The following is a 26139-nucleotide window of genomic DNA, read 5'->3' as shown; positions in this document are numbered from 1 at the left end:
GTTGAATAACCAACCTACAGCAAGCATAAAAACATGGAGACAGTTATCAGACAAATTTCTGAATCAATTTTACCCTCCAAAAAGGATGACACAGCTAAGGCTGGACATCCAAGGCTTTAAACAAGAGGATAATGAATCCCTTTATAATGCCTGGGAGAGGTATAGAGGTATGCTAAGAAAATGCCCCTCTGAAATGTTTTCAGAGTGGGTACAGTTAGACATCTTCTACTATGGGCTTACAGAAAAAGCTCAGATGTCTCTAGACCACTCAGCTGTTGGATCTATACATATGAGGAAGACGATTGAAGAGGCTCAAGAGCTTATAGATACTGTTGCTAGAAATCAACATTTGTACTCTAGCAATGAGTTCTATACAAAAGAAGAAGTTATGGCAGTAGCCACTGATCCTAATCCTCAAGAACAGATGATTGAGCTTAATCAGCAATTACACCTGATGACAAAATAGTTAGCAGAATTTAAAGAGATGCTCCAAGAAACTAAAATTGCTAACAAGAACATAGAATCACAGTTGAATCAGGCAAAACAGCAGCTATCTAAACAGATAACAGAAGAATGCCAAGCAGTTCAACTGAGGAGTGGAAAGACATTGAATAACACTGTTCAAAGTAGCAAAAAGCCAATAAAGGAACAATTGACAGAGGATAGCCAAACCACTATCCAAAATCCCTCTGAGGACAGTAAGAGCCCAGAGAGGAATACTCTTGGCGTTCAAACGCCAGAAGAGGGGGGAAAGCTGGCGTTAAACGCCCATTCCCTGCCCAGTTCTGGCGTTCAAACGCCAGAAAAGGGGGAAAAGTTGGCGTTAAACGCCCATTTTCCACCCAATCCTGGCGTTCAAACGCCAATGGGGAATCAGACACCTGAGAGTGCTGATAGTAACCCCTCTAAAAAGGCTTCTCCAACCACTTCTGTAAGGAATAAACCTGCAGCAACTAAGGTTGAAGAATATAAAGCCAAGATGCCTTATCCTCAGAAACTCCGCCAAGCGGAGCAGGATAAGCAATTTGCCCGCTTTGCAGACTACCTAAGGACTCTTGAAATAAAGATTCCGTTTGCAGAGGCACTTGAGCAAATACCTTCTTATGCTAAGTTCATGAAAGAGATCTTAAGTCATAAGAAGGATTGGAGAGAAACTGAAAAAGTATTTCTCACTGAAGAATGCAGTGCAGTCATTCTGAAAAGCTTACCAGAAAAGCTTCAAGATCCAGGAAGCTTTATGATACCATGCACATTAGAAGGTGCTTGCACCAAGACAGCCCTGTGTGACCTTGGAGCAAGCATCAATCTAATACCTGCATCCACTATCAGAAAGCTTGGGTTGACTGAAGAAGTCAAACCAACCCAGATATGCCTCCAACTTGCTGATGGCTCCATTAAATATCCATCAGGCATAATTGAGGACATGATTGTCAAGGTTGGGCCATTCGCCTTTCCAACTGACTTTGTAGTACTAGAAATGGAGGAGCATAAGAGTGCAGCTCTCATTCTAGGAAGACCTTTCCTAGCAACTGGACGAACTCTCATTGATGTACAAAAAGGGGAAGTAACCCTGAGAGTCAATGAGGATGAGTTCAAGTTGAATGCTGTAAAAGCTATGCAGCATCCAGACACATCAAATGACTGTATGGGCGCTGACATTATTGACTCTTTGGTGGAAGAGATCAATATGACTGAGAGTCTCGAATCAGAGCTAGAGGACATCTTTAAAGATGTTCAGCCTAATTTGGAGGAATCAGAGAGAATAATAGAACCTCTGAAAATCCCTCAGGAAGAGGAGAAACCTCCCAAACCCGAGCTCAAACCATTACCACCATCCCTGAAATATGCATTTCTGGGAGAAGGTGATACCTTTCCTGTAATCATAAGCTCTGCTTTAAATCCACAGGAAGAGGAAGCACTGATTCAAGTGCTAAGGACACACAAGACAGCTCTTGGGTTGTCCATAAGTGATCTTAAAGGCATTAGCCCAGCAAGATGCATGCACAAGATCCTATTGGAGGATAATGCCAAACCAGTGGTCCAACCACAAAGGCGGCTAAATCCAGCCATGAAGGAGGTAGTGCAGAAAGAGGTCACTAAATTACTAGAGGCTGGGATTATTTATCCTATTTCTGATAGCCCCTGGGTGAGCCCTGTCCAAGTTGTCCTCAAGAAGGGAGGCATGACAGTAGTTCATAATGAAAAAAATGAACTGGTTCCTACAAGAACAGTCACAGGGTGGCGTATGTGTATTGACTACAGAAGGCTCAATACAGCCACCAGAAAGGATCATTTTCCTTTACCATTCATAGACCAAATGCTAGAAAGACTAGCTGTTCATGATTATTACTGCTTTTTGGATGGCTATTCAGGTTACAACCAAATTGCAGTAGATCCTCAAGACCAAGAGAAAACAGCATTTACTTGCCCTTCTGGCGTGTTTGCCTATAGGAGGATGCCTTTTGGTCTATGTAATGCTCCTGCAACCTTTCAGAGATGCATGCTATCCATCTTCTCTGATATGGTGGAGAAATTCCTGGAAGTCTTCATGGATGACTTCTCAGTATATGGAGACTCATTCAGCTCCTGTCTTAACCACCTAGCACTTGTCCTGAAAAGGTGCCAAGAGACTAACCTGGTTTTAAACTGGGAGAAATGTCACTTTATGGTGACTGAAGAAATTGTCCTTGGGCACAAAATTTCAAGCAAGGGAATAGAGGTGGATAAGGCAAAGGTAGAGGTAATTGAAAAATTACCACCACCTGCCAATGTTAAGGCAATCAGAAGCTTTCTGGGGCATGCAGGATTCTACAGAAGGTTTATAAAGGATTTTTTGAAAATTGCAAAACCTTTGAGCAACCTGCTAGCTGCTGACACACCATTTGTGTTTGACACACAGTGTCTGCAGGCATTTGAGACCCTGAAAGCCAAGCTGGTCACAGCACCAGTCATCTCTGCACCAGACTGGACATTGCCATTCGAACTAATGTGTGATGCCAGTGACCATGCCATTGGTGCAGTGTTGGGACAGAGGCATAACAAGCTTTTGCACGTCATTTATTATGCCAGCCGTGTTCTAAATGATTCACAGAAGAACTACACAACCACAGAAAAAGAGTTACTTGCAGTGGTCTATGCCATTGACAAGTTTAGATCCTATCTAGTGGGATCAAAGGTGATTGTGTACACTGACCATGCTGCTCTTAAGTACTTACTCACAAAGCATGATTCAAAACCCAGGCTTATAAGATGGGTGTTGCTTCTGCAAGAGTTTGATATAGAAATAAGAGACAGAAAAGGGACAGAGAACCAAGTAGCTGGTCATCTGTCCCGAATAGAACCAGTAGCCGGGGCGTCCCTCCCTTCTACTGAGATCTCTGAGACTTTCCCAGATGAGCAACTCTTTGCCATTCAGGAAGCTCCATGGTTTGCAGATATTGCAAATTATAAAGCTGTGAGGTTCATACCACAGGAGTACAGCAGGGTGCAAAGAAAGAAATTAATTTCAGACGCCAAGTACTACCTATGGGATGAGCCATATCTCTTTAAGAGATGTGCAGACGGAATGATCCGCAGATGTGTACCCAGAGAAGAAGCACAAAGGATCCTGTGGCATTGCCATGGATCACAGTATGGGGGACATTTCGGAAGTGAGCGAACAGCCACTAAAGTCCTCCAATGTGGCTTCTACCGGCCTACTCTCTATAGAGATGCCCGGGAGTTTGTGCGTAACTGTGACAGTTGCCAAAGAGCTGGTAACCTGCCTCATGGATACGCCATGCCTCAACAAGGGATCCTAGAGATTGAATTGTTTGATGTATGGGGAATTGACTTTATGGGTCCATTCCCACCATCATACTCAAACACTTATATTCTGGTGGCAGTGAACTATGTATCTAAATGGGTAGAAGCAATTGCTACACCCACTAATGATACTAAGACCGTGCTGAAATTCCTCCAGAAATACATCTTCAGCAGGTTTGGTGTTCCCAGAGTACTAATCAGTGATGGGGGTACTCATTTCTGCAATAAACAGCTGTACTCTGCTATGGTCCGATATGGAATTAGCCACAAAGTGGTAACCCCGTATCATCCACAGACAAATGGGCAAGCTGAAGTCTCTAACAGAGAGCTAAAAAGAATCCTAGAACGGACTGTAATTGCCCGTAGAAAGGATTGGGCAAAGAGCTTGGATGATGCTCTGTGGGCATACAGGACAGCATTCAAAACTCCAATAGGAACCTCTCCATACCAACTTGTGTATGGCAAGGCCTGTCATCTGCCCGTGGAACTGGAACATAAAGCCTACTGGGCAACCAGATTCCTAAACCTGGATGCTAAGTTAGCTGGTGAAAAAAGATTGCTCCAGCTAAATGAGCTAGATGAATTTAGACTCAGTGCCTTTGAAAATGCTAAAATTTATAAGGAAAAGGCAAAGAAGTGGCATGACAAGAAGTTGTCATCCAGAGTCTTTGAGCCAGGACAAAAAGTTCTGCTCTTCAACTCTAGGCTCAGATTGTTCCCAGGAAAACTTAAATCCCGCTGGAGGGGTCCGTATGTGATTACAGGAGTATCACCATATGGATATGTTGAGCTTCAGGATACTGATTCTGACAAGAAGTTCATTGTTAATGGACAGAGGATCAAGCATTATCTTGAAAGCAATTTTGAGCAAGAATGCTCAAAACTGAGACTTGAGTGATTCTCAGTGAAGGTCCAGCTAAAGACAATAAAGAAGCGCTTGCTGGGAGGCAACCCAGTGATTAGCAGGTTATCTGTTTTGTTTAATCAAGGTTCAATCCATATTCTCAAAGGGCAAATATCAAAATTGAAGGAATTCACAGAGTTACAGAAGGATTCAATACAAAAAGCAGAGAAAAAGAGCTTGCTGGCGAAAAAACGCCAGTAAAGGGTACTTTGGGCGTTAAACGCCAGAATGGGCACCATTCTAGGCGTTTAACGCTAGTAAAGGTGCCATTTTGGGCATTAAACGCCAGAATGGGCACCATTCTGGGCGTTTAACGCTAGGTGTGCAGCATCCTGGGCGTTTAACGCCAGCCAGGGTACCTGGCTGGGCGTTAAACGACCACAATGGCCAACAATTGGGCGTTAAACGCCAGAATGGATGCCATTCTGTGCGTTTAACGCCAGAAAGGTGGGGGACAGGGATTTTGCTTTCTGATTAAATTTTTTTCAAACTTTCCTTTTTTTGATCCATAATTTTCTACATAAACACATTTCAAACTTTCATCATTCACCTTCAAATTTTCAAAAATTAAAATCATTCTTCAAATCTCCCTCAAATCCTTTCCAAATCTTCTTCAAAAACTCAAATATTTCTCAAATTCTCTCCATATCTTCTCAAATCTCCTTCAAAATTTTTGAAATCTCTCCCCCTCCCTTATAAATACATGTTCGGCCACCCCTTTCTCCCCACCATTTGAATTTGCTCTCCTCCTCTCTCCCCTCTTTCCTTTATTTTGCTTGAGGGCAAGCAAACCTCTAAGTTTGGTGTGCTTTTCTGTGATCACTAAGCCAAGATTCATCAAGATCATGGCTCCTAAGGGAAAACAAACCAATTTAAGAGGCAAGAAAGAGAATAATCCAAAGAGTCTTTGGAATCAAGAGAAGTTTTTAACCAAAGAACATGAAGACCATTATCACAAAATAATGGGTCTGAGGTCAGTGATCCCGGAAGTCAAATTCGATCTAAAAGAAGATGAATATCCGGGGATCCAAGAGCAAATTCGAAACAGAGGATGGGAAGTTCTAACCAATCCTGAGACAAAGGTTGGAAGAAATATGGTTCAGGAATTCTACTCAAATCTGTGGCTGACAGATAAGCAGAGAATGATTGGAACTGCTTTCCATGCTTACACAACCATGGTCAGAGGGAAAGTTATTTACTTCCATCTGGACAAAATAAGAGAGGTCTTCAAATTGCCTCAACTGCAAGATGATCCTGAATCCTTTAATAGGAGAATGGTGAGAGCAGATAAGGGGTTGGATCAAGTTCTAGAGGACATTTGCCTCCCTGGAACTAAGTGGATAACCAATTCAAAAGGTGTCCCAAACCAACTCAAGAGGGGAGACCTCAAACCAATTGCAAGAGGCTGGCTAGACTTTATTGGGCGTTCCATATTGCCCACTAGCAACCGTTTTGAGGTCACTATCAAGAGAGCAGTGATGATTCATTGCATTATTCTTGGAAAAGAAGTGGAGGTTCATCATCTGATTGCTTGTGAGATCTACACAATTGCAAATAAGAATTCCACTGAAGCCAAACTAGCTTACCCAAGCTTGATCTCCTTGCTCTGTAAAGAGGCTGGGGTGAAAATGGGAGTAGATGAATTCATACCCATTGAACATCCAATCACCAAGAAGTCAATGGAAGGACAAATGCAAGACAACTCTATCAAAAAGAGGGCGCAGGAGTTCCTCCCTGAATTTCCTGAAATTGACTACTGGGCCAGCCTAGAAGCATCTATCACCAAGTTGCAAGAAACTATGGAGTAACTTAAGGAAGAACAGCAGAATCAGAACTGCATGCTCTGCAAATTGCTGAAGGAACAAGAGAAGCAGGGGCGTGAACTTCAAGAGTTGAAACGCCAAAAGCTCTCCCCTCAAGTTGAGGGAGCATCCACTTCTCATAATCAAGGTTGTTGAGTCCTAACTCTGTGATAACCTCTATCATTAGGAGCCTATTTAAATTTTTGTTTTCTATTACTACTAGTCTTATCTTATATCTATTTTTGAGTCTTGTTCTTAATTCATGATTAATAAAATTTAAAGTTCATATCTTAAAGTTATGAATGTCCTATGAATCCATCACCTCTCTTAAATGAAAAGTGCTTTAATCACAAAAGAACAAGAAGTACAGGATTTCGAATTCATCTTTGAAACTAGTTGAATTAGTTTGATGTGGTGACAATACTTTTTATTTTCTGAATGAATGCTTGAACAGTGCATATGTCTTTTGAATTTGTTGTTTTAAGAATGTTAAAATTGTTGGCTCTTGAAAGAATGATGGAAAAGGAGAACTGTTATTGAGGATCTGAAAAATTATCAAATTGATTCTTGAAGCAAGAAAAAGCAGTGAATACAAAAAAAAAACGAAAAAGAAAAGAAAGAGAAAAAGAAAAAGAAAGAAATAAAGTTGCGATCCAAGGCAAAAAGAGTGTGCTTAAGAACCCTGGACACCTCTAATTGGGGACTCTAGCAAAGCTGAGTCACAATCTGAAAAGGTTCACCCAATTATGTATCTGTGGCATGTATGTATCCGGTGGTAATACTGGAAGACAGAGTGCTTTGGGCCACAGCCAAGACTCATAAAGTAGCTATGTTTAAGAATCATCATACTTAACTAGGAGAATCAATAACACTATCTGAGTTCTGAGTTCCTATGGATGCCAATCATTCTAAACTTCAAAGGATAAAGTGAGATGCCAAAACTGTTCAGAAGCAAAAAGCTACTAGTCCCGCTCATCTAATTGGAGCTAAGTTTCTTTGATATTTTGGAGTCTATAGTATATTCTCTTCTTTTTATTCTATTTTGATTTTCAGTTGCTTGGGGACAAGCAACAATTTAAGTTTGGTGTTGTGATGAGCGGATAATTTATACGCTTTTTGGCATTATTTTTAGTATGTTTTTAGTATGTTTTAGTTATTTTTTAGTATATTTTTATTAGTTTTTAGTTAAAATTCACTTTTCTGGACTTTACTATGAGTTTGTGTGTTTTTCTATGATTTCAGGTATTTTCTGGCTGAAATTGAGGGTCCTGAGCAAAAATCTGATTCAGAGGCTGAAAAGGACTGCAGATGCTGTTGGATTCTGACCTTCCTGCACTCGAAGTAAATTTTATGGAGCTACAGAAGCCCAATTGGCGCGCTCTCAACGGCGTTGGAAAGTAGACATCCTGGGCTTTCCAGAAATGTATAATAGTCCATACTTTGCCCGAGATTTGATAGCCCAAACCGGCGTTGTAAATCAGCTTCAGAATTCCCAGCGTTTAACGCCGGAACTGGCATAAAAATTGGAGTTAAACGCCCAAACTGGCATAAAAGCTGGCATTTAACTCCAAAAAAAGTCTCTACACATGAAAGCTTCAATGCTCAGCCCAAGCACACACTAAGTGGACCCCGGAAGTGGATTTTTACGTCATTTACTCATTTATGTATACCCTAGGTTACTAGTTCACTATTAATAGGATCTTTTGACATTGTATCTACACCTTATGACACTTTACACGTTTCTCATTGTATCTTCTACGGCATGAGTCTCCAAACCCTATGGTTGGGGGTGAGGAGCTCTGCTGTGTCTTGATGGATTAATGCAATTACTATTGTTTTTCATTCAATCATGCTTGCTTCCATTCTAAGATATCACTTGTTCTTAAACCTGATGAATGTGATGATCCGTGACACTCATCATCATTCTCAACTATGAACGTGTGCCTGACAACCACCTCCGTTCTACCTTAGATTGAGTAGATATCTCTTGGATTCTTTAATCAGAATCTTCGTGGTATAAGCTAGAATTGATGGCGGCATTCAAGAGAATCCGGAAGGTCTAAACCTTATCTGTGGTATTCTGAGTAGGATTCAAGGATTGAATGACTGTGACAAGCTTCAAACTCCTGAGGGCTAGGCGTTAGTGACAGACGCAAAAGAATCACTGGATTCTATTCCAACCCGATTGAGAACCGACAGATGATTAGCCGTGCTGTGACAGAGCGCGTTGAACATTTTCACTGAGAGGATGGGAGGTAGCCATTGACAACGGTGAAACCCTACATACAGCTTGCCATGGAAGGAGCCTTGCGTGTTTGAAGAAGAAGACAGTAGGAAAGCAGAGGTTCAGAAGACAGAGCATCTCCAAAACCTCAACCTGTTCCCCATTACTGCAAAACAAGTACTTATTTCATGTTCTTTTGCTTTTTATAATCAACCCTGATAATTATTGATATCCTAACTAAGAGTTACAAGATAACCATAGCTTGCTTCAAGCCGACAATTTTCGTGAGATCGACCCTTACTCACGTAAGGTATTACTTGGACGACCCAGTGCACTTACTGGTTAGTTGTGCGGGATTGCAAAAGTGTGATTGCAATTTCGTGCACCAATGCTCTAGGCATATGACCGGAAAGGCAACCTTCTTCATTAAGCTTGATAAGTATGATGGATGGTTTGTTACTTTCGGTGATGATGGTAAAGGAAAAATAGTGGCCATTGGAAAAGTTGGTAAAAGTTTCTCTTCTTCTATAAATGATGTTCTTCTTCTTGATGGTTTGAAACACAATTTACTAAGTGTTAGCTAATTATGTGATCTTGGATATGAAGTTATTTTTAGAAAATTGGTGTGCTTAGTTATTTGTGAAAAATCTGGGGATATTTTGTTTGAGGCTAAAAGGTGCAATAATGTGTATGCATTGACTCTTGAGGATTTGAAAGATCAAAAAGTGACATGTTTTACATCTCTTGAATCTGAAAAATGGATTTGGCATAAGAAATTGGGTCATGCTAGCATGTACCAAATTTCTAAGCTAGTCAAGAAAAACTTGGTTAGAGGAATTCCATATATTAAATTTGATAAGGATCTTACTTGTGATGCTTGTCAATTAGGCAAACAAGTAAAATCCTCTTTTAAACCAAAAGATGGAATTTCAACTAAGAGGCCATTAGAAATGTTACATATTGATCTTTTTGGTCCAACAAGAACTCAAAATTTAGGAGGTAAATACTATGGGTTAGTGGTGGTGGATGATTACTCTAGATTTGATTGGGTACTTTTTCTTGCTCATAAGAATGATGCTTTTAATGCCTTCTCAATCCTTTGCAAAAGAATTCAAAATGAAAAAGATTTGAAAATAGCCCACTTGAGAAGTGATCACGGGAAAGAATTTGAAAATTAAGACTTTGAAAAATTTTGTGATGATTTTGGAATTGCTCATAACTTTTCACGCCCTAGAACCCCTCAACAAAATGGGGTGGTTGAGAGAAGGAATAGAAGCCTTCAAGAAATGACTAGGAATATGCTATGTAAAAATGAGGTTCCAAAATTTCTATGGGCTGAAGCTGTAAATACAGCTTGTTACATTTTGAATAGGAATATCATTAGAAAAGAGTTAAAGAAAACTCCTTATGAGCTATGGAAAGGAACCCCTCCTAATCTTAAGTATTTCCATGTTTTTGGATGCAAATGTTTTGTACTTAACAATAAAGAAAATCTTGGTAAGTTTGATCCAAAATCCTATGAGGGGATGTTTGTTGGATACTCCACCACTAGCAAGGCTTATAGAATTTACCTCAAAGAACATAGAACCATAGAGGAATCTTGATAAACCACTATTTTATGGTTTATATTGTGTTTAATTGTGTGGTTTTATCATGATCCTTACCCACTTATTCATTAATTTAGCATGCATTTATATTTCCTTCCTGAAATTATTACATGATTGAAAAACCGCTTCCTCGAGACTTTTAATTATGCATTTTAATTCTCCTCTATTCCATTCGATGCCGTAATCTGTGTATTAAGTGTTTCAGGCTTTATAGGCATGAATGAGATGGAGATTGGAAAGGAAGCTAGCAAAAATGGAAGGAACTCGAGAAATTGAGAAGATAACCAGCGAGAAGTGACGTGGCCGCATGGCTCACGCGTTCACGCGAAAGAGGAGAAATCGCAATGACGCGGCCGCATGGCTCACGTGACCGCGCGGATTGGGAAAGCACAAGTGACGCGGAAGCGTAGACGACGCGAACGCGTGGCAGGAAAAAACGCGAATGACGCGTTCGCATGGATGACGCGATCGCGCGACGTGCGCGATCTGCATAATTTGCAAAATTTGCTGGGGGCGATTTTCGACCCTATTTTGACCCAGTTTTCGGCCCAGAATAGCAGGCTAGAGCCAGAGAACATGCAGAAACTGGGGACAACAATTCATTCTAGACAGTTTTAGTTTGAGATCTAGTTTTTACTCCTCCTCTAGGTTTTTCTCTCTACACATTCATAGTTCTTAGGATTTTATTTTTCTACCACTTTTTGCATTGGGATACTGAGAAGAGTTATTACCTCATCAAGACTTCGTCATTCTAGTTCGTTTTCTTTACTTGGCTTTACTCTTTGATGAGCGGATAATTTATACGCTTTTTGGCATTGTTTTTAGTATGTTTTTAGTATCTTTTAGTTAGTTTTTAATATATTTTTAGTAGTTTTTAGTTAAAATTCACTTTTCTGGACTTTACTATGAGTTTGTGTGTTTTTCTGTGATTTCAGGTATTTTCTGACTGAAATTGAAGGTTCTGAGCAAAAATCTGATTCAGAGACTGAAAAGGACTGCAGATGCTGTTGGATTCTGACCTCCCTGCACTCGAAGTGGATTTTTTGGAGCTACAGAAGCCCAATTGGCGCGCTCTCAACGGCATTGGAAAGTAGACATCCTGGGCTTTCCAGAAATATATAATAGTCCATACTTTGCCCAAGATCTGATGGCCCAAACCGGCGTAGCAATTCGGCCTCAGGAATTCCAGCGTTAAACGCCGGAACTGGCATAAAACTTGGAGTTAAACGCCCAAACTGGCATAAAAGCTGGCGTTTAACTCCAGAAAAGGTCTCTACACGAAAATGCTTCATTGCTCAGCCCAAGCACACACCAAGTGGGCCCGGAAGTGGATTTTTCTGTCATTTACTCATTTCTGTAAACCTTAGGATACTAGTTTACTATTAATAGGACCTTTTGACATTGTATCTGCACCTCATGACACTTTACACGTTTCTTTGTGTATTTTCCACGGCATGAGTCTCTAAACCCCATGGTTGGGGGTGAGGAGCTCTGCTGTGTCTTGATGGATTAATGCAATTACTACTGTTTCTTATTCAATCATGCTTGCTTCCATTCTAAGATATCACTTGTTCTTAACCCGGATGAATGTGATGATCCGTGACACTCATCATATTCTCAATTATGAACGTGTGCCTGACAACCACCTCCGTTCTACCTTAGATTGAGTAGATATCTCTTGGATTCCTTAACCAGAATCTTCGTGGTATAAGCTAGAACTGATGGCGGCATTCAAGAGAATCCGGAAGGTCTAAACCTTGTCTGTGGTATTCTGAGTAGGATTCAATGACTGAATGACTGTGACGTGCTTCAAACTCCTAGCAGGCGGGGCGTTAGTGACAGACGCAAAAGGATCGATGGATTCTATTCCGGCCTGACCGAGAACCGACAGCTGATTAGCCATGCTGTGACAGAGCATAGGAACATTTTCACTGAGAGGATGGGAGGTAGCCACTGACAACGGTGAAACCCTACATACAGCTTGCCATGGAAGGAGCCTTGCGTGTTTGATGAAGAAGACAGTAGGAAAGCAGAGATTCAGAAGATGGAGCATCTCCATAGCCTCAACCTATTCTCCATTACTGCTGAACAAGTAACCATTTCATGTTCTTTTGCTTTTCACAATCAATCCTGATAATTTCTGATATCCTGACTAAGATTTACAAGATAACCATAGCTTGCTTCAAGCCGACAATCTCCGTGGGATCGACCCTTGCTCACGCAAGGTATTACTTGGACGACCCAGTGCACTTGCTGGTTAGTTGTGCGGGATTGCAAAAGTGTTATTGCAATTTCGTGCACCAAGTTTTTGGCGCCGTTGCCGGGGATTGTTCGAGTTTGGACAACTGACGGCTTATCTTGTTGCTTAGATTAGGACTGTTTTGTTTTTATTGGTTTAGAGTCTTTTAGTTGAGTCTAGTTCATATTCTAAGTTTGGTGTCAATTGCATGCTTTGTTTTTTTTCTTTCAATTTTCGATTTTTGCATGTTCTTAGTTCCTTTTTGATTCATAAAAATTCTAAGTTTGGTGTCCTCTTTGTGTTTTTCTTTTAAAATTTTCGAAAATTAGTGTTTGATTTTCTAAAAATTTTAAGTTTGGTGTCTTTTTGTTGTTTTTCTCTTTCCTCTTTTCAAAAATCAAATCTTTTTCATAAAAATTTTTCAATCATATCTTTTTAATTGCTGTTTTCAAAATCTTTCCAATTAACTAATTGATTCAGTTCTCAATTTGCTTTGATCTTATTTTCTTTTTGATTTTCGAAATTTTTATTTCCTTTTGTTTTTATTTTGATTTTCGTTTAATTCAAAAAAAAAAAAACAAAATTTATCTATTTGCAATCATTATCATTTCCCTTTTGTCCATTATGGACCTAAGAGGGATTGATCAGTCCAAAAAGACTCTGGGGTCATATGCTAACCCCATTACAGCTGCATATGGGAGTAGCATCTGTACACCTCCCATCAAAGCAAGCAGCTTTGAGCTAAATCCTCAACTCATTATCATAGTGCAGCAAAATTGCCAGTATTCCGGTCTTCCACAGGAAGAACCTACAGAGTTTCTGGCACAGTTCTTACAAATTGCTGACACAGTACATGATAAAGAGGTAGATCAGGATGTCTACAGACTATTACTGTTTCCATTTGCTGTAAAAGATCAAGCTAAAAGGTGGTTGAATAACCAACCTACAGCAAGCATAAAGACATAGAAACAGTTGTCAGACAAATTCCTGAATCATTTTTACCCTCCAAAGAGGATGACACAGCTAAGGCTGGACATCCAAGGCTTTAAACAAGAGGATAATGAATCCCTTTACAATGCCTGGGAGAGGTATAGAGGTATGCTTAGAAAATGCCCCTCTGAAATGTTTTCAGAGTGGGTACAGTTAGACATCTTCTACTATGGGCTCACAGAGAAAGCTCAGATGTCTTTAGACCACTCAGCTGGTGGATCCATACACATGAGGAAGACAATTGAAGAAGCTCAAGAACTTATAGACACTGTTGCTAGAAACCAATACTTATATTCTAGCAATGAGTTCGTTCCAAAGAAGGAAGTCATGGCATTAGTCACTGATCCTAATCCTCAAGAACAGATGAATGAGCTTAATCAACAATTGCTCCTGATGACAGAACAGTTAGCAGAATTTAAAGAAATGCTCCATGATACTAAGGTTGCTAACAAGAGCATAGAACTGCAGTTGAATCAAGCAAAACAGCAAATATCTAAGCAGATAACAGAGGAATGCCAAGCAGTTCAACTGAGGAGTGGGAAGACACTGAATAACACTGCTCAAAAGAGCAAAAAGTCAAACAAGGAACAATTGACAGAGGATAACCAACCCACTGTTCAAAATCCCTCTGAGGACAGTAAGAGCCCAGAGAGGAATGTTATTGGCGTTCAAACGCCAGAAAGGGAAGGAAAGTGATGAGCGGATAATTTGTACGCTTTTTGGCATTGTTTTTAGTATGTTTTTAGTGTGATCTAGTTAGTTTTTAGTATATTTTTATTAGTTTTTAATTAAAATTCACTTTTCTAGACTTTACTATGAGTTTGTGTGTTTTTCTATGATTTCAGGTATTTTCTGGCTGAAATTGAGGGACCTGAGCAAAAATCTGATCCAGAGACTCAAAAGGACTGCAGATGCTGTTGGATTCTGACCTCCCTGCACTCGAAGTGGATTTTCTGGAGCTACAGAAGCCCAATTGGCGCGCTCTCAACGGCGTTGGAAAGTAGACATTCTGGGCTTTCCAGCAATATATGATAGTCCATACTTTGCCCAAGATTTGATGGCCCAAACCGGCGTTCAAAGTCACCTCAAGAAATTCCAGCGTTAAACGCCGGAACTGGCACCTAAATGGGAGTTAAACGCCCAAACTGGCATAAAAGCTGGCGTTTAACTCCAAGAGGAGTCTCTACACGAAAATGCTTCATTGCTCAAGCCCAAGCACACACCAAGTGGGCCCGGAAGTGGATTTTTATGTCATTTACTCATCTTTGTACACCTTAGGCTACTAGTTTTCTATAAGTAGGACCTTTTGCTATTGTATTTGACATCTTGGTAGCTATCTTTGAATTTCATGCTATCTTAGATCACTGAGAGGCTGGCCTCACGGCCATGCCTAGACCTTGTTCTTATGTATTTTCAACGGTGGAGTTTCTACACACCATAGATTAAGGTGTGGAGCTCTGCTGTACCTCGAGTATTAATGCAATTACTATTGTTCTTCTATTCAATTCCACTTGTTCTTTGTCCAAGATATCACTTGTTCTTCAACTTGATGAAGGTGATGATTGTCACGGATCATCACCATTCTCACTCATGAACAAAGTGACTGACAACCACTCTTGTTCTACAAGCAATCAAGGCTTAGTGAATATCTCTTGGATTCCTGATACACGATGCATGGTTGATCGCCTGACAACCGAGTGCTCGCCTGACAAACGAGCCAGCCATTCCGTGAGATCAGAGTCTTCGTGGTATAGGCAAGAACTGATGGCGACATTCAAGAGAATCCGGAAGGTCTAACCTTGTCTGTGGTATTCTGAGTAGGATTCAATGATTGAATGACTGTGACGTGCTTCAAACTCCTAGCAGGCGGGGCGTTAGTGACAGACGCAAAAGGATCGATGGATTTTATTCCGGCCTGACCGAGAACCGACAGCTGATTAGCCATATGCTGTGACAGAGCATGGGAACATTTTCACTGAGAGGATGGGAGGTAGCCACTGACAACGGTGAAACCCTACACGAGCTTACCATGGAAAGGAGTAAGAAGGATTGGATGAAGACAGTAGGAAAGCAGAGAGACGGAAGGGAAGGCATCTTCATACGCTTATCTGAAGCTCTCACCAATGATATACATAAGTATCTCTATCTTTATCTTTATGCTTTATTCGTTTATCACTATACCCATTTGAGTCTACCTGACTGAGATTTACAAGGTGACCATAGCTTGCTTCATAGCAACAATCTCCGTGGGATCGACCCTTACTCGCGTAAGGTTTATTACTTGGACGACCCAGTGCACTTGCTGGTTAGTTGTGCGAAGTTGTGTTTATGCCATGGTATTGAGCACCAAGTCTTTGGAGCCATTACCGGGGATTATTTGAATATGGACAAAGTAGTGATCACAATTTCGTGCACCAAGTTTTTGGCGCCGTTGCCGGGGATTGTTCGTGTATGGACAACTGACGGTTCATCTTGTTGCTTAGATTAGGTATTTTTTTTTTCGAAATTCTTGAAGATGAATTCTAGAGTTTCATGATGATTTGTTGAAATCTGGCTGGCTGAGAAGCCATGTCTAATCTCATTGGACCGAGGTTTCAACTTATCATCACAGAAGCTTGTTGATTTTTTATCAATCTTGCTTTTGGAGTAGTGATCTGCTAAGGCTTGGCTGGCCATTGGCCATGTCTAGTGTTTTGGACCGAAGCTTTCTTTGAAAGCTTGGCTGGCTGTGAAGCCATGTCTAATTCCTGGACCGGAGTCTTAGACTAGCATTGCACTGATTTCTGGAATTCTCATTAAGAATTTTGATATCTTTTTCCACTTAATTTTCGAAAATCACAAAAAAAAATTCACAAAATCATAAAAACCAAAAATATTTGATGTTTCTCGCTTGAGTCTAGTGTCTCATCTTAAGTTTGGTGTCAATTGCATGCATTCATTCATGTGTCTTAAGGGTCTTCAAGTAATTCTTGATGATTTCTCACTCTGATCTTTGAATTCTTTTGACTTGAATGTTTATGTGTCTCATATAGTGTCAGTAGTATACAAACTGCTAAGTTTGGTGTCTTGCATGCATTGTTATTTGATTCTTGTTGCATTTTGACTATTAAAAAATCCAAAAATATTTTCAATTTGTGTCTTTTCAAGTCAATAATACATAGAATTGAAGAATCAGAACATACTGCAGAGGAATTACACAGAAAAAGCTGAGCATTCAAAAATGCCCAGTGAAGAAGACAGACTGGCGTTTAAACGCCAGCCAGGGTACCTGGTTGGGCGTTTAACGCCCAAAGAGGTAGTATTTTGGGCGTTAAACGCCAGAATGGATACCATTCTGGGCGTTTAACGCCAGGATGGTGCTAGGGGGAAGATTTTGTTTTCAAATCAATTTTTTTTCAAGTTTTCAAAGTTTTTCAAAATCAAATCTTTTACAAATCATATCTTTTCAATCAAAAGTTTTCAAAATCAATTTCTTTCTTTTTTTAAAGATACTTACTAACAATTAATGATTTGATTGAACATCTCAAGTTTGTTACCTTTTCTGCTGAGAAAGGTTTAATGTTTGAATCATATCTTTTCTTGTTAGGCAAGTCATTAATTTTCAAAATCAAATCTTTTAAAAATTGTTTTCAAAACATATCTTTTAAAATTGTTTTCAAATCAAATCTTTTCAATCATATCTTTTTAATCACATCTTTTTCAAAATAAGTTTTCAATCAAATCTTTTTAACTTCTAATTTCAAAATCTTTTTCAAAAATCACTTGATTTCTTTTCCACTTTGAATTTTCGAAAATTATCAATCAATTTTTCAAAATGTTTTTGACATCTTTTTAATTAATTTTCGAAAATTCTCTTTTCTTCCTCCCACATCCTTCTATTTATGGAGTACTACTCCTTCTAAATGCACAATTCGAACTCTATCTAATCAAGTTCGAATTCTCCTACCTCCTTCTTCTATTTTTCTTTTCCTCTGACACCTCAAGGAATCTCTATAACTGTGACATAGATGATTCCACATTTTCTTGTTCTCTTCTCTTTCATATGAGCAGGAACAAAGACAAAGGCATTCTTGTTGAAGCTGACCCCGAACCTGAAAGGACCTTGAAGCGAAAGCTAAGAGAAGCTAAGGCACAACTCTCTGTAGAGGACCTAACCGAATTCTTCAAAGAAGAAGAAGACATGGCAGCCGAAAACAACAACAATGCCAACAATGCAAGGAAGGTGGGTGACTTTACTGCACCTACTCCCAATTTCTATGGGAGAAGCATCTCTATCCCTGCCATTGGAGCAAACAACTTTGAGCTTAAGCCTCAATTAGTTTCTCTAATGCAACAGAATTGCAAGTTCCATGGACTTCCAATGGAAGATCCTTATCAGTTTTTAGCTGAGTTCTTGCAAATCTGACACAGTCAAGACTAATGGGGTTGACCCTGAGGTCTACAGACTGATGCTATTCCCTTTTGCTGTAAGAGACGAGCTAGAATATGGTTGGACTCACAACCTAAGAAAGCCTGGACTCTTGGGAAAAGCTATTCAATGCCTTCTTGGCAAAGTTCTTTCCACCCCAAAAATGGAGTAAGCTTAGAGTGGAAGTCCAAACCTTCAGACAGAAGGATGGAGAATCCCTCTATGAAGCTTGGGAAAGATACAAACAATTAATCAGAAAATGTCCCTCAGACATGCTTTCTGAATGGAGCATCATAGGTATTTTCTATGATGGTCTCTCTGAACTATCCAAGATGTCTTTGGATAGCTCTGCTGGAGGATCTCTTCATCTGAAAAAGACGCCTACAGAAGCTCAAGAGCTCATTGAAATGGTTGCAAATAACCAATTCATGTACACTTCTGAAAGGAATCCTGTGAACAATGGGACAAGTCAGAAGAAAGGAGTTCTTGAGATTGATGCTCTGAATGCCATTCTGGCTCAGAATAAGATATTGACTCAACAAGTCAATTTGATTTCTCAAAGTCTGTTTGGAATGCAAAATGCACCTGGCAGTACTAAGGATGCTTCATCTGAGGAAGAAGCTTATGATCCTGAGAACCCTTCAATGGAAGAGGTGAATTACCTAGGAGAACCCTATGGAAACACCTATAATTCTTCATGGAGAAATCACCCAAATCTCTCATGGAAGAATCAAGAGAGACCTCAACAAGGTTTCAACAACAACAATGGTGGAAGAAACAGGTTTAGCAATAGCAAGCCTTTTCCATCATCTTCTCAGCAACAGACAGAGAATTCTAAGCAGAACCCCTCTGACTTAGCAACCATGGTCTCTGATCTAATCAAAACCACTCAAAGTTTCATGACTGAAACAAGGTCTTCCATTAGGAATTTGGAAGCACAAGTGGGACAGCTGAGCAAGAAAGTTACTGAACTCCCTCCTAGTACTCTCCCAAGTAATACTGAAGAAAACCCAAAAGGAGAGTGCAAAGCCATAACCATGGCCGAAACTGGAGAGGAAAGAGAGGAAGTGAACACCACTGAGGAAGACCTCAATGGGCGTGCACTAACCTCCAATGAGTTCCCCAATGAGGAACCATGGGAATCTGAGGCTCAAAATGAGACCATAGAGATTCCATTGGACTTACTTCTGCCTTTCATGAGCTCTGATGAGTATTCCTCCTCTGAAGAGGATGAGTATGTCACTGAAGAGCAAGTTGCTAAATACCTTAAAGCAATCATGAAGCTAACTGACAAGTTATTTGGAAATGAGACTTGGGAGGATGAACCCCCTTTGCTCACCAAAGAATTGGATGACTTGTCTAGGCAGAAATTACCTCAAAAGAGACAAGATCCTGGGAAGTTTTCAATACCTTGTACCATAGGCACCATGACCTTCAAGAAGGCTCTGTGTGATTTAGGGTCAAGTGTGAACCTCATGCCTCTCTCTGTAATGGAGAAGCTAGGGATCTTTGAGGTACAAGCTGCAAGAATCTCATTGGAGATGGCAGACAACTCAAGAAAACAAGCTCATGGACTTGTAGAGAATGTTTTGGTAAAGGTTGAAGACCATTACATTCCACGATTTCATAGTCCTAGAGACTGGGAAGTGCATGGATGAATCCATCATCCTTGGCAGACCCTTCCTAGCCACAGCAAAGGCTGATTGATGTTGATGGAGGTGAACTGATCATTCAAGTGAATGAAAAATCCTATGGTTTAAGGCTCAAGGATATCCCCTGTCACCATGGAGAAGAAGCTGAAGAGCTTCTCTCAATTCAGAGTCAAACAGAGCCCCCACAGTCAAACTCTAAGTTTGGTGTGGGAGGCCACAACCAAACTCTAAGTTTGTGTTGAACCCCCACATTCAAACTCTAAGTTTGGTGTGGGAGGTTCCAACATTGCTCTGAGTATCTGTGAGGCTCCATAAGAGCCCTCTGTCAAGCTACTGACATTAAAGAAGCGCTTGTTGGGAGGCAACCCAATGATTATATTTATATATTTCTTTTGTTATTTTATGTTTTTTGTAGGTTGATGATCATAAGAAGTCACAAAATCCATTGAAAAAGCAAAAACAGAATGAAAAACAGGAAGAAAAACAGCCACCCTGGAGGAAGAATTCACTGGCTTTAAACGCCAGTGAGGCTAGCAGATGGGCGTTTAACGCCCAGTCTGGCACCATTCTGGGCGTTTAACGCCAGAAAGGGGCACCAGACTGGCGTTAAACGCCAGAAAAGGGCAAGAACCTGGCGTTAAACGCCAGGAATGGGCACCAGCCCGGCGTTTAACGCCAGAAATGGCTCAAAACGTGATTTTGATGCCATTTGGTGCAGGGTGACTTTTCCTTGACACCACAGGATCTGTGGACCCCACAGGATCCCCACCAACCCCACCACCACTCTCTCTCTTCTTCCCCCATTCACCAATCACCTCATACCTCTTCCCCAAAACCCCTCACCTATCAAATCCCATCTTTCTTCACATCACTCCATCCTTCATAAAACCCCACCAACCTCACCTTTCAAATTCAAACCACTTTCCCTCCCAAAACCACCCATAATGGCCGAACCCCATTCCCCCCTCTCCTATAAATACCCTTCTTCAATCCTTCATTTACACACAACCTAAACACCACTTCCCCCCTCCTGGCCGAAAACATAAGCCATCTCCTTCTTCTCATTTCTTCTTCTTCTACTCTCTTCTTCTTCTTTTGCTCGGGACGAGCAAACCTTTTAAGTTTGTGTGGTAAAAGCGTTGCTTTTTCGTTTTCCATAACCATTTATGGCATCCAAGGCCGGAGAAACCTCTAGAAAAAGGAAAGGGAAAGCAAAAGCTTCCACCTCGAGTCATGGAGATGGATAGATTCATCTCAAGGGTGCATCAAGACCACTTCTATGATGTTGTGGCCTTGAAGAAGGTGATCCCCGGGTCCCTTTTCACTCAAAAAGGTGAATATCCGGAGATCCGCCATGAGATCCGAAGAAGAGGTGGGAAGTGCTTACCAACCCATTCAACAAGTCGGAATCTTGATGGTTCAAGAGTTCTATGCCAATGCATGGATCACCAAGAACCATGATCAAGTGTAAACCCGGATCCAAAGAATTATCTTACTATGGTTCGGGGAAAATACTTGGATTTTAGTCCGGAAAATGTAAGGTTAGCATTCAACTTGCCATGATGCAAGGAGATGAACATCCTTACACTAGAAGGGTCAACTTTGATCAAAGGTTGGACCAAGTCCTCACAGTCATATGTGAAGAGGGCGCACAATGGAAGAGATTCAAGAGGCAAGCCGGTTCATTGAGAAGGCATGACCTCAAACCCGTGGCTAGAAGATGGTTGGAGTTCATCCAACGCTCAATCATTCCCACTAGCAACCGGTCCGAAGTTACTCTAGACCGGGCCATCATGGTTCATAGCATCATGATTGGAGAAGAAGTGGAAGTTCATGAGGTTATAGCCCAAGAACTCTATAAAGTGGCGGACAAGTCTTCCACCTTGGCAAGGCTAGCCTTTCCTCATCTCATTTGTCACCTCTGTTATTCAGTTGGAGTTGACATAGAAGGAGATACCCCCATTGATGAGGACAAGCCCATCACCAAGAAAAGGATGGAGCAAACAAGAGACCCCTCTCATCATGAGATCCCTGATTTACCTCAAGGGATGCACTTTCCTCCACAAGACTATTGGGAGCAAGTAAACACCTCCCTAGGAGAATTGAGTTCCAACATGGGACAACTAAGGGTGGAGCACCAAGAGCACTCCATTCTCCTCCATGGAATTAGAGAAAATCAAAGAATCATGAGAGAGGAGCAACAAAGACAAGGAAGAGACATTGAGGAGCTCAAGCACTCCATAAGACCTTCAAGAAGAAGAACAAGCCGCCATCACTAAGGTGGACCCGTTCTTTAATCTCCTTGTTCTTTGCTTTTCTGTTTTTCGAAAATTATGCTTTATGTTTATCCATGTTTGTGTCTTATGATCATTAGTGTCTTAGTGTCTATGCCTTAAAGTTATGAATGTCCTATGAATCCATCACATCTCTTGAATAAACAATGTTCTTAATTGAAAAAGAAAAGAATTGCATGAATTTTGAATTTTATAACAGTTTAATTATTTTGATGTGGTGGCAACACTTTTGTTCTATGAATGTATGCTTGAACAGTGCATATGTCTTTTGAATTTGTGATTCATGAATGTTGGCTCTTGAAAGAATGATGAAAAAGGAGACATGTTACTGAGGATCTGAAAAATCATAAAAATGATTCTTGAAGCAAGAAAAAGCAGTGAATACAAAAAAAAAAAGAGAGAGAAAGCAAGCGAAAAAAAAAACCGAGAAAAAAAAGGGGGAAAAGAAAAGAAAAGAAAGAAAGAAATAAAGTTGTGATCCAAGGCAATAAGAGTGTGCTTAAGAACCCTGGACACCTCTAATTGGGGACTCTAGCAAAGCTGAGTCACAATCTGAAAAGGTTCACCCAATTATGTGTCTGTGGCATGTATGTATCCGGTGGTAATACTGGAAGAGACAGAGTGCTTTGGGCCACGGCCAAGACTCATAAAGTAGCTGTGTTCAAGAATCATCATACTTAACTAGGAGAATCAATAACACTATCTGGATTCTGAGTTCCTAAAGAAGCCAATCATTCTGAATTCCAAAGGATAAAGTGAGATGCCAAAACTATTCAGAGGCAAAAAGCTAAAAGCCCCGCTCATCTAATTAATACTGATCTTCATAGATGTTTTTGGAGTTCATTGCATACTCTCTTCTTTTTATCTTATTTGATCTTCAGTTGATTGGGGACAAGCAACAATTTAAGTTTGGTGTTGTGATGAGCGGATAATTTACACGCTTTTTGGCATTGTTTTTAGTATGTTTTTGGTAGTTTTAGTTGAGTTTTTATTATATTTTTATTAGTTTTTAGTTAAAATTCACTTTTCTGGACTTTACTATGAGTTTGTGTGTTTTTCTGTGATTTCAGGTATTTTCTGGCTGAAATTGAGGGATCTGAGCAAAAATCTGATTCAGAGACTCAAAAGGACTGCAGATGCTGTTGGATTCTGACCTCCCTGCACTCGAAGTGGATTTTCAGGAGCTACAGAAGCCCAATTGGCGCGCTCTCAACGACGTTGGAAAGTAGACATCCTGGGCTTTCCAGCAATATATGATAGTCCATACTTTGCCCAAGATTTGATGGCCCAAACCGGCGTTCAAAGTCACCTACAGAAATTCCAGCGTTAAACGCTGGAACTGGCACCTAAATGGGAGTTAAACGCCCAAACTGGCACCAAAGCTGGTGTTTAACTCCAAGAAGAGTCTCTACATGAAAATGCTTCAATGCTCAGCCCAAGCACACACCAAGTGGGCCCGGAAGTGGATTTTTATGTCATTTACTCATCTCTGTACACCCTAGGCTACTAGTTTTCTATAAGTAGGACCTTTTACTATTGTATTAGAGAGCCTGTTGATCATGTTTTTATGATTGAACTCACTTTGGGAGGCTGGCCATTCGGCCACGCCTAGACCTTGTTCTTATGTATTTTCAACGGTGGAGTTTCTACACACCATAGATTAAGGTGTGGAGCTCTGCTGTACCTCGAGTATTAATGCAATTACTATTTTTCTTCTATTCAATTCCGCTTGTTCTTTATCCAAGATATCACTTGTTCTTCAACTTGATGAATGTGATGATCCGTGACACTCATCATCATTCTCACTCATGAACAAAGTGACTGACAACCACTCTTGTTCTACAAGCATACGAGGCTCTAGTGAATATCTCTTGGATTCCTGATACACGATGCATGGTTGATCGCCTGACAACCGAGTGCTCGCCTGACAAACGAGCCAGCCATTCCGTGAGATCAGAATCTTCGTGGTATAGGCGAGAACTGATGGCGGCATTCAAGAGAATCCGGAAGGTCTAACCTTGTCTGTGGTATTCTGAGTAGGATTCAATGATTGAATGACTGTGACGTGCTTCAAACTCCTAGCAGGCGGGGCATTAGTGACAGACGCAAAAGAATCGATGGATTTTATTCCGGCCTGACCGAGAACCGACAGCTGATTAGCCATATGCTGTGACAGAGCATGGGAACATTTTCACTGAGAGGATGGGAGGTAGCCACTGACAACGGTGAAACCCTACACGAGCTTGCCATGGAAAGGAGTAAGAAGGATTGGATGAAGACAGTAGGAAAGCAGAGAGACAGAAGGGAAGGCATCTTCATACGCTTATCTGAAGCTCTCACCAATGATATACATAAGTATCTCTATCTTTATCTTTATGCTTTATTCGTTTATCACTATACCCATTTGAGTCTACCTGACTGAGATTTACAAGGTGACCATAGCTTGCTTCATAGCAACAATCTCCGTGGGATCGACCCTTACTCGCGTAAGGTTTATTACTTGGACGACCCAGTGCACTTGCTGGTTAGTTGTGCGAAGTTGTGTTTATGCCATGGTATTGAGCACCAAGTCTTTGGAGCCATTACCGGGGATTATTTGAATATGGACAAAGTAGTGATCACAATTTCGTGCACCAGAAAGCTGGCGTTAAACGCCCATTCCTTGCCCAGTTCTGGCGTTCAAACGCCAGAAAAGGGGGAAAAGTTGGCGTTAAACGCCCATTTTCCACCCAATCCTGGCGTTCATACGCCAAGGGAAGATCAGACACCTGTGAGTGCTGACAGTATTCCCTCTAACAAGGCTTCTTCAACCACTTCTGTAAGGAATAAACCTGCAGCATCTAAGGTTGAAGAATATCAAGCCAAGATGCCTTATCCTCAGAAACTCCGCAAAGCGGAACAGGATAAGCAATTTGCCCGCTTTGCAGACTATCTAAGGACTCTTGAAATAAAGATTCCGTTTGCAGAGGCACTTGAGCAAATACCTTCTTATGCTAAGTTCATGAAAGAGATCTTAAGTCATAAGAAGGATTGGAGAGAAACTGAAAAAGTGTTTCTCACTGAAGAATGCAGTGCAGTCATTCTGAAAAGCTTACCAGAAAAGCTTCAAGATCCTGGAAGCTTTATGATACCATGCACATTAGAAGGTGCTTGCACCAAGACAGCTCTATGTGATCTTGGAGCAAGCATCAATCTAATACCTGCATCCACTATCAGAAAGCTTGGGTTGGCTGGAGAAGTCAAACCAACCAGGATATGCCTCCAACTTGCTGATGGCTCCATTAAACACCCATCAGGCATAATAGAGGACATGATTGTCAAGGTTGGGCCATTTGCCTTTCCAATTGACTTTGTGGTGCTGGAAATGGAGGAGCACAAGAGTGCAACTCTCATTCTGGGAAGACCTTTCCTAGCAACTGGACGAACTCTCATTGATGTACAAAGAGGGGAAGTAACCCTGAGAGTCAATGAGGATGAGTTCAAGTTGAATGCTGTAAAAGCTATGCAGTATCCAGACACACCAAATGACTGCATGGGCGCTGACATTATTGACTCTCTGGTAGAAGAGATCAATATGGCTGAAAGCCTAGAATCAGAGCTTGAGGACATCTTCAAAAATGCTCAACCTGATCAAGAAGAACTAGAGAAAGCAAAGGAATTTTCGAAAATTCCTCAGGAGGAGAATAAACCTCCCAAACCTGAACTCAAACCTCTACCACCATCCCTGAAGTATGCATTTCTGGGAGAGGGTGACACTTTTCCAGTGATTATAAGCTCTGCTTTAAATCCACAGGAAGAGGAAGCACTGATCCAAGTGCTGAGGACACACAAGACAGCTCTTGGGTGGTCCATAAGTGATCTTAAGGGCATTAGCCCAGCTAGATGCATGCACAAGATCCTGTTGGAGGATAATGCCAAACCAGTGGTCCAACCACAAAGGAGGCTAAATCCAGCCATGAAGGAGGTGGTGCAGAAAGAGGTCACTAAGTTACTGGAGGCTGGGATTATTTATCCTATTTCTGATAGCCCCTGGGTGAGCCCTGTCCAAGTTGTCCCTAAAAAGGGAGGCATGACAGTGGTTCATAATGAAAAAAATGAACTGGTTCCTACAAGAACAGTCACAGGGTGGCGCATGTGTATTGACTACAGAAGGCTCAATACAGCCACCAGAAAGGATCATTTTCCTTTACCATTCATAGACCAAATGCTAGAAAG

The 26139-nt window shown here is 40.9% G+C and overlaps 1 non-coding gene across 1 annotated transcript; it reads right to left on the bottom strand.

The window, feature by feature from the left end:
* Positions 1-18148: 18148 nt before the first annotated feature.
* Positions 18149-18256, bottom strand: LOC130983670 (small nucleolar RNA R71). The gene has a single exon (XR_009087650.1). It is a non-coding gene; the product is annotated as a small nucleolar RNA R71 (small nucleolar RNA).
* Positions 18257-26139: the final 7883 nt, after the last annotated feature.

The sequence above is a fragment of the Arachis stenosperma genome, chromosome 5, assembly GCF_014773155.1.
Source record: "Arachis stenosperma cultivar V10309 chromosome 5, arast.V10309.gnm1.PFL2, whole genome shotgun sequence".
Classification (NCBI taxonomy): domain Eukaryota; kingdom Viridiplantae; phylum Streptophyta; class Magnoliopsida; order Fabales; family Fabaceae; genus Arachis; species Arachis stenosperma.
Note: the sequence above shows the minus strand (reverse complement) of the source record. Positions and strands in the feature narration are given on the sequence as shown.